The sequence below is a fragment of the Asparagus officinalis genome, chromosome 7 (genome assembly GCF_001876935.1).
Source record: "Asparagus officinalis chromosome 7, Aspof.V1, whole genome shotgun sequence".
Taxonomy (NCBI): Eukaryota; Viridiplantae; Streptophyta; class Magnoliopsida; order Asparagales; family Asparagaceae; genus Asparagus; species Asparagus officinalis.
In genome coordinates, this window is record NC_033800.1 from 113,106,479 (window position 1) to 113,121,530 (window position 15,052).

At 41.4% G+C, this 15,052-nt stretch overlaps 1 long non-coding RNA gene across 1 annotated transcript; it reads right to left on the bottom strand.

Moving 5' to 3' along the window:
• LOC109848946 lies at positions 11,368-12,034 on the bottom strand. The gene is made up of 2 exons (XR_002248953.1): positions 11,728-12,034; positions 11,368-11,651 (listed from the first exon to the last, which is right to left on the bottom strand). It is a non-coding gene; the product is annotated as an uncharacterized LOC109848946 (long non-coding RNA).

Sequence of the window (15,052 nt, forward strand, 5' to 3'; positions counted from 1 at the left end):
TCTATCCACGAAGGGATCGAGAAACCGTAGCTCTTATCTCGGCGAAGCGAGATAATCACTCTTCTTAAGATTACCGCAACGGGATAATCCTAAGGAACGAACCAGGCTATAGATCTAACTCCTCCTCCTCTCTGAAATCTGTACACTTTAAGTCTTCAATCCGGCAGGGCTTCGCCGAGGCACGAGAATTCCAGATCTGAAAAAATGAGGCTCTGAGGCCTGTATTTATAGGCTCTGGGTGGTTAAAACAACATAACAACCCATTTTTGGGCCTGGAGACACCCCAGGGTGTCTTGGCTTTGGCTGACACACCTTGGGGTGTCTCGTTTAGGCTGAGACACCTCGGGGTGTCTCAATTCAGGCTGAGACGCTGTTTTTTGCACATTCGTCCGTTTCCGCCGTAACTTCTTCATCCGAACTCGGATTTGAGCGATTCAAAGTGCGTTGGAAAGACGACGAGGAGTTCTATAAGCTCCAATGATTATATCATCAGTTGAACAAATGAGGCACGAAGGGTATTTCGCCGTTTGTGAACGATACGAGGTTCCCGATCAGTTCGTGTCTTTGTTATTCTGAAATTCCGTTGGTTTACGTAGTTCGTCGATTCACTTCAAGCATTCACCAATGTTAATCGAGCTTCTGTGACTTGGATAGTGACGTTCCTCACCTCCTCTTAGCATTGAGCTGCTCACGGAGACCTATAGGCAATTTTCGATGCCTACAGATACCCCCTCCAAAGTGTTCCAGACTCGTTTCTTTTTATAGAAGAGGCTAGAATACTTTGGATGTGATTGGTCCAGCCTTCGATCAGTGTAAAGGACCTGTAGTTAGCTTCGACTCTTGGCTCCTTCGATTTTCAGTCTATTCGATGCTTTGACGAATAGCTGAAGTCCTTCCGGCGCTGCGTTTATCGTCTGGCCGTCGTCGGAGTTTCGAGTCTAAAACTGATGAGTTGAGTTTGGCTCGTGTCATTGAGTTGACTTAGAACTGACTATCTTAGTCGCATCGTGCTGACTCAGGGTTTCAGATCGCCGTACGTTAACTTTTTGTCATAACGCGTTGACCGGCGTTGACCTAGGGTTTTGGATCGCAACGCGTTGATTGGCGTTGACCTAGGGTTACGCGTTGACCGGTGTTGACCTAGGGTTTCGGATCACCCGACGTTTACTTTTGGTCGCAACGCGTTGACCGGGGTTGACCTAGGGTTACGTGTTGACCGGTGTTGACCTAGGGTTTCGGATCACCCGACGTTGACTTTTGGTCGCAACGCGTTGACCGGTGTTGACCTAGGGTTACGCGTTGACCGGTGTTGACCTAGGGTTTCGGATCGCTTGACGTTGACACAGTTTATACTCGTACGCTTACTGGAGAAAACACAGTTTAAGCTCTTAAGGTATTGGAGCACGGTGATCCCAAATGTCGGAGCTGCAGGACCAACTGTTAAAGCTGATTCATCTGCATGTATAGATTTTATCCTGAAGTTGTTGGATGCTTAAGTCACGAGACCAACTAATGGAGCTGGTGCGTCAATGACTCGCATTTATAGAATTTTTGGTAAATTCTCAGCCATCAATGGGTTTGATGAGCCTTTACCGACTACCGTTTGAGTCGGGCTAGCATGCAGATTGTTTAGATCCGTTCTGCACATAACGTTGTGCTAAAAGAGTTAACTATTTTAGTGCTACGACATCGAATATGTAGACTTCGTCTTTCTCACGGTAATAGACTACCCGGCAACGTGTGTTAGACGTAGACTTAGGATTTTTGGCAAATCCTCAGCCATCAACGGATTTGATGTGCATTTACCGACTACCGTTTGAGTCGGGCTAGCAAGCGGATTGTTTACATCCGTTCCGAATGTGACGTTGTGCTAAAGGAATGAACTCCCTTAGACTTGATGCTACGACTTTGAATACGTAGACTTTGCCATTGTTACGGGAACAGGCTACCCGGCAACGCGTGTTAGGCGCTGACTTATCATTACTTAGGATTCAGGATAAAAGTCCCCAGACTCGGATTCTGATATCTTCTTCAATCGGTAAAAGACTAAACCGACAACGCGTGTTAGGTGTTGGCTTATCCCTGCTTAGGCTTCGGGATAAAATTCCCCGTGCGTGTGAGGCATGGATTATGGTGTTATTAATAATAACATGCCACAATGTTGAATATGTGGTCTTTTGTCCTTTTTACGGTCAAAGACTAACCGGCAACGCGTGTTAGGCATTGACCTATCCCTACTCATGATTCGGGATAAAATTCCCCATGCATAAAAGGCATGGATTTTTGTTGCAACAATGCTGAATACGTAGACTCGATCGTTTTTACGGGAACGAACCACCCAGCAACGCGGGTTAAGCGCTGACTTATCCCTACTTAGGCTTCGGGATAAAATACCCCAGACTGGATTCTGGTGTATTTTTCAATCGGTGAAAGACTAAACCGGCAACGCGTGTTAGGCGTTGACTTATCATTGCTCAGGATTCGGGATAAAATTCCCCAGACTGGATTCTGGTATCTTTTTTCAATCGGTGAAAGACTAAACCGACAACGTGTGTTAGGCGTTGAATTATCCCTGCTCAGGATTCGAGATAAAATTCCCCATGCCTATGAGGTACGGATTTTAGGAGTTGAAAAAGTGGTGTCTTTTCTTGGGGAAAAGATGAACCCGAAATGGGAGAGGTAGAATTTTATATTCTATCTCCCAACACCGAAGAGGAAGAATTTTATATTCTATCTCCAGTTGGAAAGGAGACTCGAGGTGGGATCTCCACCCCCAGAATCCGGAAAGGTGAAACTATGAGTGAGATCTCCACTCCGAGAATCAAAAAGATTCGGATAACCCTAACTGTTGGAAGGTTTGATTACCGAACTAAAGATAAATTTCTCGTTTATCGAGAGTGAATTGTGGTTTTGGTCCTAACTGTAGGAAGGTTTGACCAAGCGGGAGTTTGAGATGACCCTAACTGTAGGAAGGTTTGATCACTCGATTTGAAAGTGGACCTCTCGCTCATTGGAGGAATCAAGAGGGGATTTTGGTTTTGGCCCTAACTGTAGGAAGGTTTGACCGAGTGGGATGTTTGAGACGATCCTAACTGTAGGAAGGTTTGATCGCTCGATTTGTGAATCTCTCGTTCATTGGAGGAATCAAGAGGGGATTTTGGTTGTGGTCCTAACTGTAAGAAAGTTTGACCAAATGGGAGTGGGAGTACAAATTATAGTGGGGATGTTGACTTGTACAAATCACTCAAATGAGGTTCCTGGTGTTAAGTGATAGAAACTTGTCATAACAACTTGTCCATTAACATCCTTGATTGCGGAAGCGTTTGATAAAGGTATCCACCGACTCTCCGTCTTTTTGTTTCTCATCGAAGAGTGTCCTGATCGACACTTCGGCGTCATCATTGAAGAAATGAGCAAGGAACATGCTCTCCAGGTCCTCCCAGCTATTGATGCTTCTGAGCTTGAGACGGCGGTACCAATCGAAAGCAGACCCGCGAAGGGTGCCCACGAATGACCGAACCATCAAGGCTTCATTGCCGGAGATCATACCCAAATGGGACTTGAAGTAGATCAGGTGTTGAGAGGGCGAACCCTTCCCGTCGAACGGCGTGAAGTTGACCAGGTTGAACTTTGCCGGATACGGGATCGATTCCCATTCTCTTGGGTAAGGACACGGAATCCCGGTCTTCTTCACCTCTCGAGCAGACATTAGAGCGTTAATTTTGCTCTCGAGGTCCTTTATTTTATCGTCCTCGTCTGTATCAGATCTTGGACGATTCCTAAGAGGAATAACGGGGCCACCCCCAGTATTGTCATCTTTGGTGGGACCACCCCCAGCGTTGTTATCTGTAGGGGGTGTATTTGAACCACACCCAGTATTTTTGGGAGGTGCGTCGGCCATGATGATTTTGTCCACTTCTGGATCGCTGTCAATCGCGGCGTTCTGGGTGCGACGGCTGGATTCAACTCTGACTTGATTGGACAGAACCCGAATTTGTTGATCATGCTCTTCCCTCATTCGCATCATGGCCATTTCCATTTTGAACTTGAAGTTCTCTTTTTGTTTGGCCAAGGCATCCTCAACCATTTTAGTGACCTCTTCTGTGCTAATCATCAACACTTCGCGAGATTGACCTAGGCTGGATACCATTTTGTCAGAAGCGACTGCAGAGTTAGCATCTGATACTTCATCATACGAGGATAATCCTTGATTCATCCTCTGATAGTCACTTTGTCTAACGGTTCCCGACCGTAACCGAGTTATACGTTGGGATATGTCTGAAAGATGATGAGGATTGAAGTTTCGCGTTGACTTCCCCTTATCAACCATATTAACTGTGACTTCTGAAAGTTCGTCATCTTGCGTAGTTGGACTTTTTCTACTGAAACGCATTGGCTTGGTCCTGGGCGTTCTGGGAGAGATCCCTTTAAATACCGAGACCCTCTGTGGAGCGGTCTTGGGGCAGCTACATGCTGATAATACTGCCCTGATAATTTTAGTACACAGACAATGAGAGTCCGTTTCTCGGGTACCTTTCTTTTGAGATTTGTTCGTACCCCCAGCCTGATAGTACAACTCATTGACGTTGCAGTCAGAGCAACCTATCGGCTATTTACATGAATTCTCAGGTATAACGCATTCTTCTATCTGAAGCGTTTTCATCTGAGTAAACATCGCCTTGTTGGCGTCTACAGGAGTCACACGCTTGGAATCACACCTTTGTGAGGGTGAAACATTAACGGGCTCCTGGTTTTCTGCACGCACCCCCAAGCCGGCCGTTGTAGAAATTAACTTGTTAGGAGGTCGCGTACTACCCCCAGTCTGGATGTTTGCCCAGGGTTCCTTCAATGGTCCCAAGCGTTCCTTAATAGGTGCTTTGCCTCGATCCTCGGGTAGAGAGCCAATGCGATCCTTCAATGGGATTCTAGATTTGGAGAGATCCACGTTGTCATAGGGCTTCACCGGAGGTACGGGAGCAATAAGAGCAGGATCTAGAGTTGACAAAGGCTGAAAAACAACCTCGGATGCTTTTGCCTTAGGGGCTGATTTGGCATTTGGCATCCAAACTTGCTTAGATCTTGGTGGCTTTTTTACCACCTTTCCTTTCTGTAACTCCTGTACATTCCGTACAAGGATCCTCGTCTGCGCTAACAGTGTGTGGTGCTTATGGATACGCTCCTCAAGAGTTGAACAAGTTCGATTGACACGAACCCATTCGTTAGTAGGTGGTTGTGAGGAGGTTCCCAAAGCTGGTTGCTGGAACACTTTGCGCCTTCTGAGTTTCATATCCGCATCATAGCAGATCCCGTCAACAGGCTCCAAAGCCTTGGCAAATTGACGCGCGAGATGTTGACGGCACCTTTGACGAGCCCTCTTCGTCAGCACCGGTGCACTTTAAACGGGCAACTCCTTGACCTTCGAGGAGTTGTCACGAACGTTGGATCTGGTTTCTTTGGAAGCCGGAGAGGAATCTTCCACTGCATTCGGGTTCAGATCATCAGCCTTGGTTTTTGGATCTGAAGTCACGTTCTTCGCGGCAGCGGTTTTCCTGCGTCGGCAAGAAGGAGATCTGGGGAAGGAGGAGGAAATATATTCATCGAATTTCTGCTGGTCGAATTCATATTCGACCTCTTCGAACACCGGGATCTTGATCGTCGGCTGCGGCACGACAGCTTCGGCAGCGAGGCTGTTGGCTCCCACTGTGGTCGCCAGTTTGTTTGCGATAAAAATTGATTGTTTCATTGCGGGATTCATTACAAACTTTAGACGTTTACAACAAATACAAAAATCAGTCTTTTTATAAGACTTTTACACAATGAAAACAAAAAAAATTACAATTCTCTTCAAACAAACGCAACGAGTGTTTATCGCCCGTTGCTTGCGTGGGAACTTGGCCTGTGACGGGGACGCGTTAGTCCGTGGACCACCGAACGATCAATATTTGGACAGAGTTTCGTCTATCCGCGAAGAGATCGAGAAACCGTAGCTCTTATCTCGGCGAAGCGAGATAATCACTCTTCTTAAGATTACCGCAACCAGATAATCCTAAGGAACGAACCGGGCTGCAGATCTAACTCCTCCTCCTCTCTGAAATCTGTGCACTTTAAGTCTTCAATCCGGAAGGGCTTCGCCGAGGCACGAGAATTCCAGATCTGAAAAAATGAGGCTCTGAGGCCTGTATTTATAGGCTCTGGGTGGTTAAAACAACATAACAACCCGTTTTTGGGCCTGAAGACACCCCAGGGTGTCTCAACGAGGCCGAGACACCCTTGGGTGTCTCGGCCTTGGCCCCTAGGGTGTCTCGGCCTTGGCCGAGACACCTTGGGGTGTCTCGTTTGGGCCGAGACACCTTGGGGTGTCTCAATTCAGGCTGAGACGCTGTTTTTTGCACATTCGTCCGTTTCCCCCGTAACTTCTTCATCCGAACTCGGATTTGAGCGATTCAAAGTGCGTTGGAAAGCTGACGAGGAGTTCTATAAACTCCAATGATTATATCATCAGTTGAACAAATGAGGCACGAAGGGTATTTTGCCGTTTGTGAACGATACAAGGTTCCCGATCAGTTCGTGTCTTTGTTATTCTGAAATTCCGTTGGTTTACGTAGTTCATCGATTCACTTCAAGCGTTCACCGATGTTAATCGAGCTTCTGTGACTTGGATAGTGACGTTCCTCACCTCATCTTAGCATTGAGCTGATCACGGAGACCTATAGGCAATTTTCGATGCCTACAGGTATATCGGACCCTTCCGGATATTGGAGCGCATTGGAGTTGTGTCATACAGACTAGATCTTCCAGCATCGATGTCTAGTATACACAATGTGTTTCATGTTTCTATGCTCAATAAACACTTGCATGATGAGGAGCAGCAGCGAGTATTGGATGCACCAGAGATAGAGCTTCAGGAGGATTTGACTACTATTGAGATTCCAGTTTGTAATCTTGCCAGGGAGGACAAGAGGCTTAGAAACAAAGTGATTTCTTTAGTGAAATTTCAGTGGAACCGAAGAGGCGTTGAGGAGATTTCTTAGGAGCGCGAAGAGGACATGCGTCGCGAATATCCACACATGTTTGAGCAGGTAAATTAAAGCTTTTGTATGATTTTTATATGGCTTATAGATTCATTTATGGCGATGTTTATACTTAACACTAAAATGAGGGTATTACCACTTATCTCCTAAGTACTTGGAACATATGGTATATATATGAGGGGTTCCTTATTTGGATTTTTCGCTTAATGTACTTGTTCCATTTAGTTAGGGGTTAAGTGGGGGTATTTACATTTTAGATTGTTAAGTGTAGACATCGAATATGATTTTTCGAGAGCGCGTAGATGATATGTAGCGCTACTTCCTGCATTTTTTGAGGAAGTGAATTGATTCATATGCATGAGTATTAGTGTGATTATATTTAGATTTAACGCTAGGATGAGGATATTTCCGCTCAATTTTTAACCTTTGGAACACATGGTATATATATGGGGGGTTCCTTGTTCGGATTTTTTGCCCGACGTACTAGTTCCATTTGTTTACGGGTTGAGTGGGAATATAGTCATCCTGGAGTTTTAAATATAAATATCGTTATATGCTTGTCTAGAGTAATACTATTTGTTTGAATGTGCTTTCTGAATTTCGAGGACGAAATTCTTTTAAGGGGGGAAGAATGTAGAACCCCGTATTTTATTAGAAGTATATGTGAATTATTAGTGATAAATAATTCTATTTGTGGTAAATGACTTGAGGCCATGAATATACTTGATAACAAGTCATTAGATATGTATGAGTGTGGTTTCATAGAGTTTCGTGCATTGGTTTTGGCTGAATAGCAAAACATGCACGAAATCTGGTTTTAGTGTCTGCTCAGTCGACTTATGAGTCGACAGTTGACTTATGAGTCGACAGTTGACTTATGAGTCGACTGATGAGTCGACCTATAAGTCGACTGACGGGCAGATTTTGGGTTTTCTTTTAGTTGCGGTTATATATATATATATATATACCCGAAACCAACCCAAAACCCCCCTCTGAATCCCAGAGAAACCCTAGCCCCTCTCTCCCCTTAAACCCTAGTTCCTTTTGGCGATTTTTAGGGGATTTTTCAGAGGATTTCAGCGAGATTTATCGAGGTGCAGCATAGGAGATCTTTCCCTCTCGGATTCAGAAGTTGGTCAGCATACCAGAGGCGAGTAACATCTCGCCAAATCCTACACCCATTGTTTGTATAGCTTTCTTGAGTTTTTTATTTCGGATTTTGAGCCTAAAACGTATTTTTATGCATAAAAATAGGTACTTTACATTATGAGATGGGATTTTGAGCCTAAAACGTATTTTTATGCATAAAAATAGGTACTTTACATTATGAGATGCAAGATCTATATTTTTCAGTTATAAAAAGCTCACAAACGAATTTGTAAATTAAGATCCAGATCTGAAAATTTGTTTAAACATGAGATTCAATGTGATTTACTGTTTTCAATACGTTTTTAAACATGTTTATATGATTAAGGTTTTAATGTAACTGATCACATGCAAACCCCTTTAGTTTCTATTGATACTCATGAGTTAGAATCGGAAATGTATTGCTGGACATGATTCAAGAGAATTTTCGTTAACGTTTTTGCAGATAATCGCCGAAAATAGAAAACTGGGGATTTTCTGCTCAGTCAACCAATGAGTCGACTCATGAGTCGACTTATGAGTCGACTGATAAGTCGACCAATGAGTCGACTGATGGGAAAAATCACAGATTTTGTGTGCTTTGTCTTGTCGACTCATGAGTCGACTGATGAGTCGACCAATGAGTCGACTAATGAGGAGTTTTCTTCTTTTGTATTTCTTCAGTTTGGATCTGTTTGAGTTATTTCAGTTTAACTAAAATCTGTTTATGTTTATTGTTGCTGCGTGCTTAAATATGAACGAGGAGTGCCTCGAATGACGGGTATTAGAAATTAATGTATAACCTGTATCTTTACATGTGAGATGACATGCGGACACGAGTTTAGATTTGTGCACCGAGACACGTGAGAAATTAGGGTATATGCACCTGTTCATATAACTCATCTAGTCCATGTGTTAGGCAATTATGATGTGTAGTCCATGTGTTGGACACTTATCACTTTCAGTCCATGTGTTGGACAGTTTACATATGCAGTCCATGTGTTGGACATCCACTACATCAGTTTAGACCTTGAGAGTTAACACCTATACTTGAATAGGCTGGATACGTCATTTATATGAGTTGTGACACGACACCGTAATTAAGTCTGAGATGAGTTTGTCTTCTTTTATTAATGTTCTTGTATTAGATTTTGGGTTTGATATTTAGGGAGGTACAATTTAAGATACAAGGTATATACATGAGAGTTTTCTTGTTTGGATTATTTCGCTCGACATACCTATGCTCGTGTTGTAACTTCCTAAATACTAAAATCCTCTTATACATAGGTATTTACAATCTGAGCTACATGGTATATACATGAGGGTTTCCTTGTCTGGATTATTCCGCTCGATGTACTTATGCTCACATTGTAATTACCTAAATAGGATTTTGTGATTTTATATATATATGTTATACCTGTATTTTCTGTATACAACTAGCCCTTTCTCCTTGGGGTTGGTTGTGATGTTGCTCGCTAGCGCTTTGACGCTCGTTGTCCCTCCCCCTTTCAGGTAACGAGCCAGGAGCCCGGAGAGTCGCAGGTTGATGGCGAGGCACTCTAGCTTCAGCTATTCTATTATAGTTATATTTTACTTTTGAGCTTCACTGTAGGCTTTTGTTAGACATTTTGAGAGTTAGTTCTAGAAGTTTGTAAAGGCTGTGTGCCTTATTTTCTCTTTTTCAGACTTTATGTATTTGAGACTTGTTGAGGAGTTCTAGTTTATTCATTTCAGATATTGACTTGTATTTCAGTATGTTAGATGATGAAATATTAATCTGATCTTTATTATTTCATTAGTTGACTCTTGTGTTATCTTTCACTTGTTTTTGTATCTACACCTGTTATTGACTCTACTAGAGAGATAGTACTTGTGATGGTGAAACATGTTATTGCACGGTGTGGTGCATGGCAGGTTTAACATTCTTGGTTTCACCTTGGATTGCAGCATTGTGTGAACCCAGGGGCGTCACAATCTTCATACAAGTGTTATTCTAAATTTAGAATAATGTGATTTCAGTTTAGCATTTAGTTACAACTTGATGATTGCAGACGATAAAGCTTTCATATTTGAGGGTGCTCATTAACAATTTAACATGATAGCTTGAAAACATTGAATGAAACTTGTTTTTTAGTGTCCATTTAATTTATTAAACGTGATGATTCTCTGATGATTCGGAGATCCTTGAGCTGTTGGTATGAGTACCGAGCCATGCGTGATCTATTATTTGCTAACACGCTTCAGTTAGTTTGACAAAAACGGAGGGCAAACGATTTTCACCAGGGGTGTTCTATTAAAGCATTACTACTTAGTTCGCTACCGCAACCGATGAAACCTACATGGGCGCACCGAACCGAATTTGATCCGTGCAGTTCGGTTGCACAAAACCGACCCGACTGACCGGACGCTCAGACCTGGTTGACCCAATCTTTGGATGGTACAGCAAATTTGCTTTTTGATTTTGATGCTTAGATCATCTCCAACCCATTGCATCAAAATAGTACAAATTTTGCATCAAAATGGTACAAAAATCACATCTAACATTAATTCATCTCCAACCCACTACACCAATTTTTACACCGAAAAAAAATATTCTCAGTATATTACTTTTTATCTACTTTTATATTATTATTTTCTATTCCTTATATTTTTAACTATTTCAACAATTAACCCCACATATCAAATTTTATTTTTTTCACATATTCCTTTTTATCTACTTTTAATTATAATATCTAGATTTTAATATTATAATTAATAATAATATCTTTTAAATTTTAACATTATTTTTATAATTAAAAAATAATTTATTTTATCCAAATTAAATAATTAGAGTAAAATTATAAAATTTAAATATTAGTAGGGTTGTTTTATAAATTTAAATAAAACATGAACAGTAATAAAACGATGAATAGTACGACTCCATATTTGATGCAGCACTGTTCAAATGCACCAAAATGACGCAAAAAATGAGGCATGATTGGAAAAAGAACAGTACCAATAAATGCACTGTTTGTATCATTTTGACGCTGGGTTGGAGATGCCATTAGAAGCATGTTTCTATTAAAAAAAGCCCTAAAAACCCTCTTGTTTTTTTTTTAAGATTTCCATAGAAAGTGTTAACACACATGAAGGGGCATTTTCACATTTCTTCCCCATCACAATAATAACATCAGAAGATACTAAAAACAATCCACCAAGGGCACACACAATAGTCGCAAAATCAAAAATTGCACTAACAATACCAACACTTGTTTGGATTTTAAAACACCAAATGCTAAACCATAACTTCTTGCAAAAATACAAATAGATTACAACAACAGCCTCAGAAAACTGATAAACTTTCCTCTCTCAAATCACATCTCTACCGAACACTAAAACAAAGATGATCTATCTGTGAGCCGTCACAAGCGTTTCTATGAATCTGAGCCCATCTAACCTCGGAAAAATTATCCCCTTTTTTTGGACGCCCCTTATAGATCCAGACGAAATCGAACCCTAGAAAACGAATAAATCCAAAAAAATTAATTAAAGAGCAAGGACCAAAATGCAAAATTTGGGTTTTAGCAAGTACCTTATGGGTATTAGTCTTATTAGAAACGCTACAATCGGCGGCAGCGGAGAGAGCAACGGAGGAGGAGGCAGTGACAGCGGCGGAGGCAGCGGCGACGAGGGCGAAGTGCTTCATCTTTTGGATCGCCGGCTGTTGCCGGTGCACTTTCGACACAACACCCTCGCAGGACTAATAACTTACCGCTCCATGACCTCCAGTCGATCGCTTGCATCATAAGTAGGAGTTTTGAATTAACGCGATTGTAACTTCAGTTGGGTTCCGGTCCTTAAGCAGGGCCCCACAAAGCATGGCGGTCCGCTTGCGTTGGATTTTTTGCGGGTAGGGACACTGCTCTAGGTTCACGTGGAAAAAGACTCGTGACGCTTTTGAGATTCGCTAAAATTGTAAATTAACTTTTTTCTTTTTTGTATTTTCAATTAGGGCCTGTTCGTTTGCCTAAAAAAAAGAGGGAAATCAAAGAAATGAAAAACTATTAAAATAAAGAATTATTTTTGGAGTGTTTGGTTGGCTAAAAAAGAAGGAAATCAAAGAAATAAAATTGAAATGATGTTAGTTGTCACCTTATTATTGGATGATGTTTGTGATTTTTTAAGAAAACTAGTTTTGGAGTGTTCGGTTGGCGAAAAAAAATAAGGAAATGAATTATAAGAAATCTATTTTCTGTAGTTTCTTGTTTTCTTTTGTTCGGTTCATTCTTAAGAATAAGAAATGAAATGAGATGAGATGAGTTGTCATTGTATTATTGGGTAATGTGAAGAAAGATTAAGAAAAGTGTTTTCATAACTTTTTGGGATGAAAATGAAGAAATGAAATGTTAATGAGATGAGGTGAATTGTTATAATATTTTATTGGATGATGTGAGTGATTTGAAATGATGAGAAGAGATGAGTTGAGTGATGTTTGGATGAAAATAATATTTTATTAGATGTGATGGATGAGTTGTTAGATGAAAATAATATTTTATTAGATGTGATGGATGAGTGGTTAGATGAAAATCATATTTTATTAGATGATGTGGATGAGTTGTTGGATGGAAATAATATTTTATTGGATGTTGTGGGTGAGTTTTAGGGATGGAAATGGAGGAAATGGTGAGTTTTGAGATTTTCACCATTTCCATTTCCATTTCTTGGTTTTTAGAAAACAAACGAACAGGCCCTTAAAGGTTTTAGGAGGAGAAAGCCGTGACTGATTTGTCATATGATGTCGTAAAATCTCAGGTAAAATGTATTGAAGTACAACTATAGTTAAGTTGTTTGATATCATTTAATCAATTAAATTTGATTTTGAGACTTAAGTAATATGGAACAAATAACTTTTAGTATACAATTAAAATAAGTTAAATGTAATCACTTTAGGGAGTGTTCAGCTCGTGAATTGAGTATCAATACATGTAAATGTCTTATTTAGTTTGTGAGAAATGAATCAAGTGAGAATGAAATGGAATAAGTTTGGAAATAGAATGCTTATCTCCATTCTCACGTTTAAATATGATTAGAAAATAAAGTAAGAATGACAAACTTATTAGATGAGAATGACAATCTAATTTACTTTTGGCATAGGTAACTAATAAACCATCAAGACATTAATTTAAGTTTTTCAGTTTGTGGATCCAATTTTAAACAAACAACGTATTTGTTAAATGAAAACCATGATTTTCAATTTGTGGATCCAATTTTTTCATGTAAGATTGCTAAATCCATGAAAACATACAGCCTCTTAAACAATATTTGATTACTAATTAATTATGTCGAACTTCTTATACCATTGTCGTGGAGCCTGTTTCAATCCGTATAAGCTCTTCTTGAGCCTACACACCATCTCTTCCTTTCCTTCCTCAATGAAGCCAACAGGTTACTTCATGTAGATTTCTTCATCCAAGTCACCATGAAGAAAGGTAGTCTTCACATCTAACTGCTCAAGATAGAGATTTTCAACAGCTACCAAGCTCAACACCACCCTGATGGTTGTGAGCTTCACAACGGGGGAAAATATCTCTGTATAATCCACTCCTTCCCGCTGTTAGAACCCCTTCACGACTAATCTGGCCTTGTATCTCTTCCTTCCATCACTCTCCTGCTTGACTCGGTAAAGCCACTTGTTATGTAAGGCTTTCTTCTGTGCAGGTAGCTGGGCTAACTCTCATGTCTCATTCGAGTGGAGAGAATCCATCTCTTCTTGCATTGCATGCTCCCACTGCTGAGATTCGCTCACTTGCATAGCCTACTCATAGCATTCTGGTTCTCTGTCATCTGTTAAAAGTAGGTAGTCTAGTGACGAGAGATACCTGGGATTCGGTTTGGGTACCCTGGATGATCTCCTAGGCTTCTCACCCTGGGTAGTCGGTTATGCACCTGGAGTCTCCTCCGTTCTTTGGTCAGAGTCGACGTTATCTCACCCATCTGGAAGTTCCTCCAAATCCATGTACTCGGATGCGCCTGCATCCGTAGTGCTGCTCCCACTGCTTTGGCCCGCCTTGGCATTGTCCATGTCCTTGTACATCACTTCCTCATTGAATATGACGTCTCGGCTCCTGATGATTTTCCTATTCTTCTCATCCCACAGACGATATCCGAACTCATCAATATCGTATCCAATGAATGTACACTTCAGTGACTTAGCTTCTAGCTTGATATGGACATATGCCACGCATCCAAAGACTCTCAAGTGTGAGAGATTAACCTTCTTGCCACTCCAAACCTCTTTTGAAATCCCAAAGTCCAATGGAACTGATGGCCCGTGATTTATCAGGTACACTGTTGTATGCACCGCGTCCGCCCAAAAAGTTTTTGGTAGACCTGCATGTAGACGCATGCTCCTCGCACGCTCTGTCAGCGTTCTGTTTATTCTTTCTGCTACGCCGTTCTGTTGTGACGTCCTTGGAGTAGTCCTCTCCAAACGAATCTCGTTGAGAGCACAAAACTTCTTGAACTCCTCCAAATTATATTCTCCACCATTGTCTGATCTCAGACACTTCACTTTTAGATCTGTCTTGTTCTCCACCATGGCTTTCCACTTCTTGAAGATACTGAACACCTCTGACTTGTGCTTCATGAAGTATACTCACACCTTCCTCGAGTGATCGTCGATAAAGGTGACGTAGTATGCCGAGCCGCCAAGAGAAGACACGCTAGCTGGACCCCATATGTCTGTATGAACAAGCTCTAGCTTGTGAACTTTAGGTGGTCTTCCACCCTTTAAAAAACTAACTCTCTTCTGCTTCCTAAAGATGCAGTCTTCGCGAACACCAACTTCCACCGAATCGATGCCGGTTAGCTTCCCTTCTGAGTGTAGAATCTTCATACCCTTCTCACTCATGTGTCCC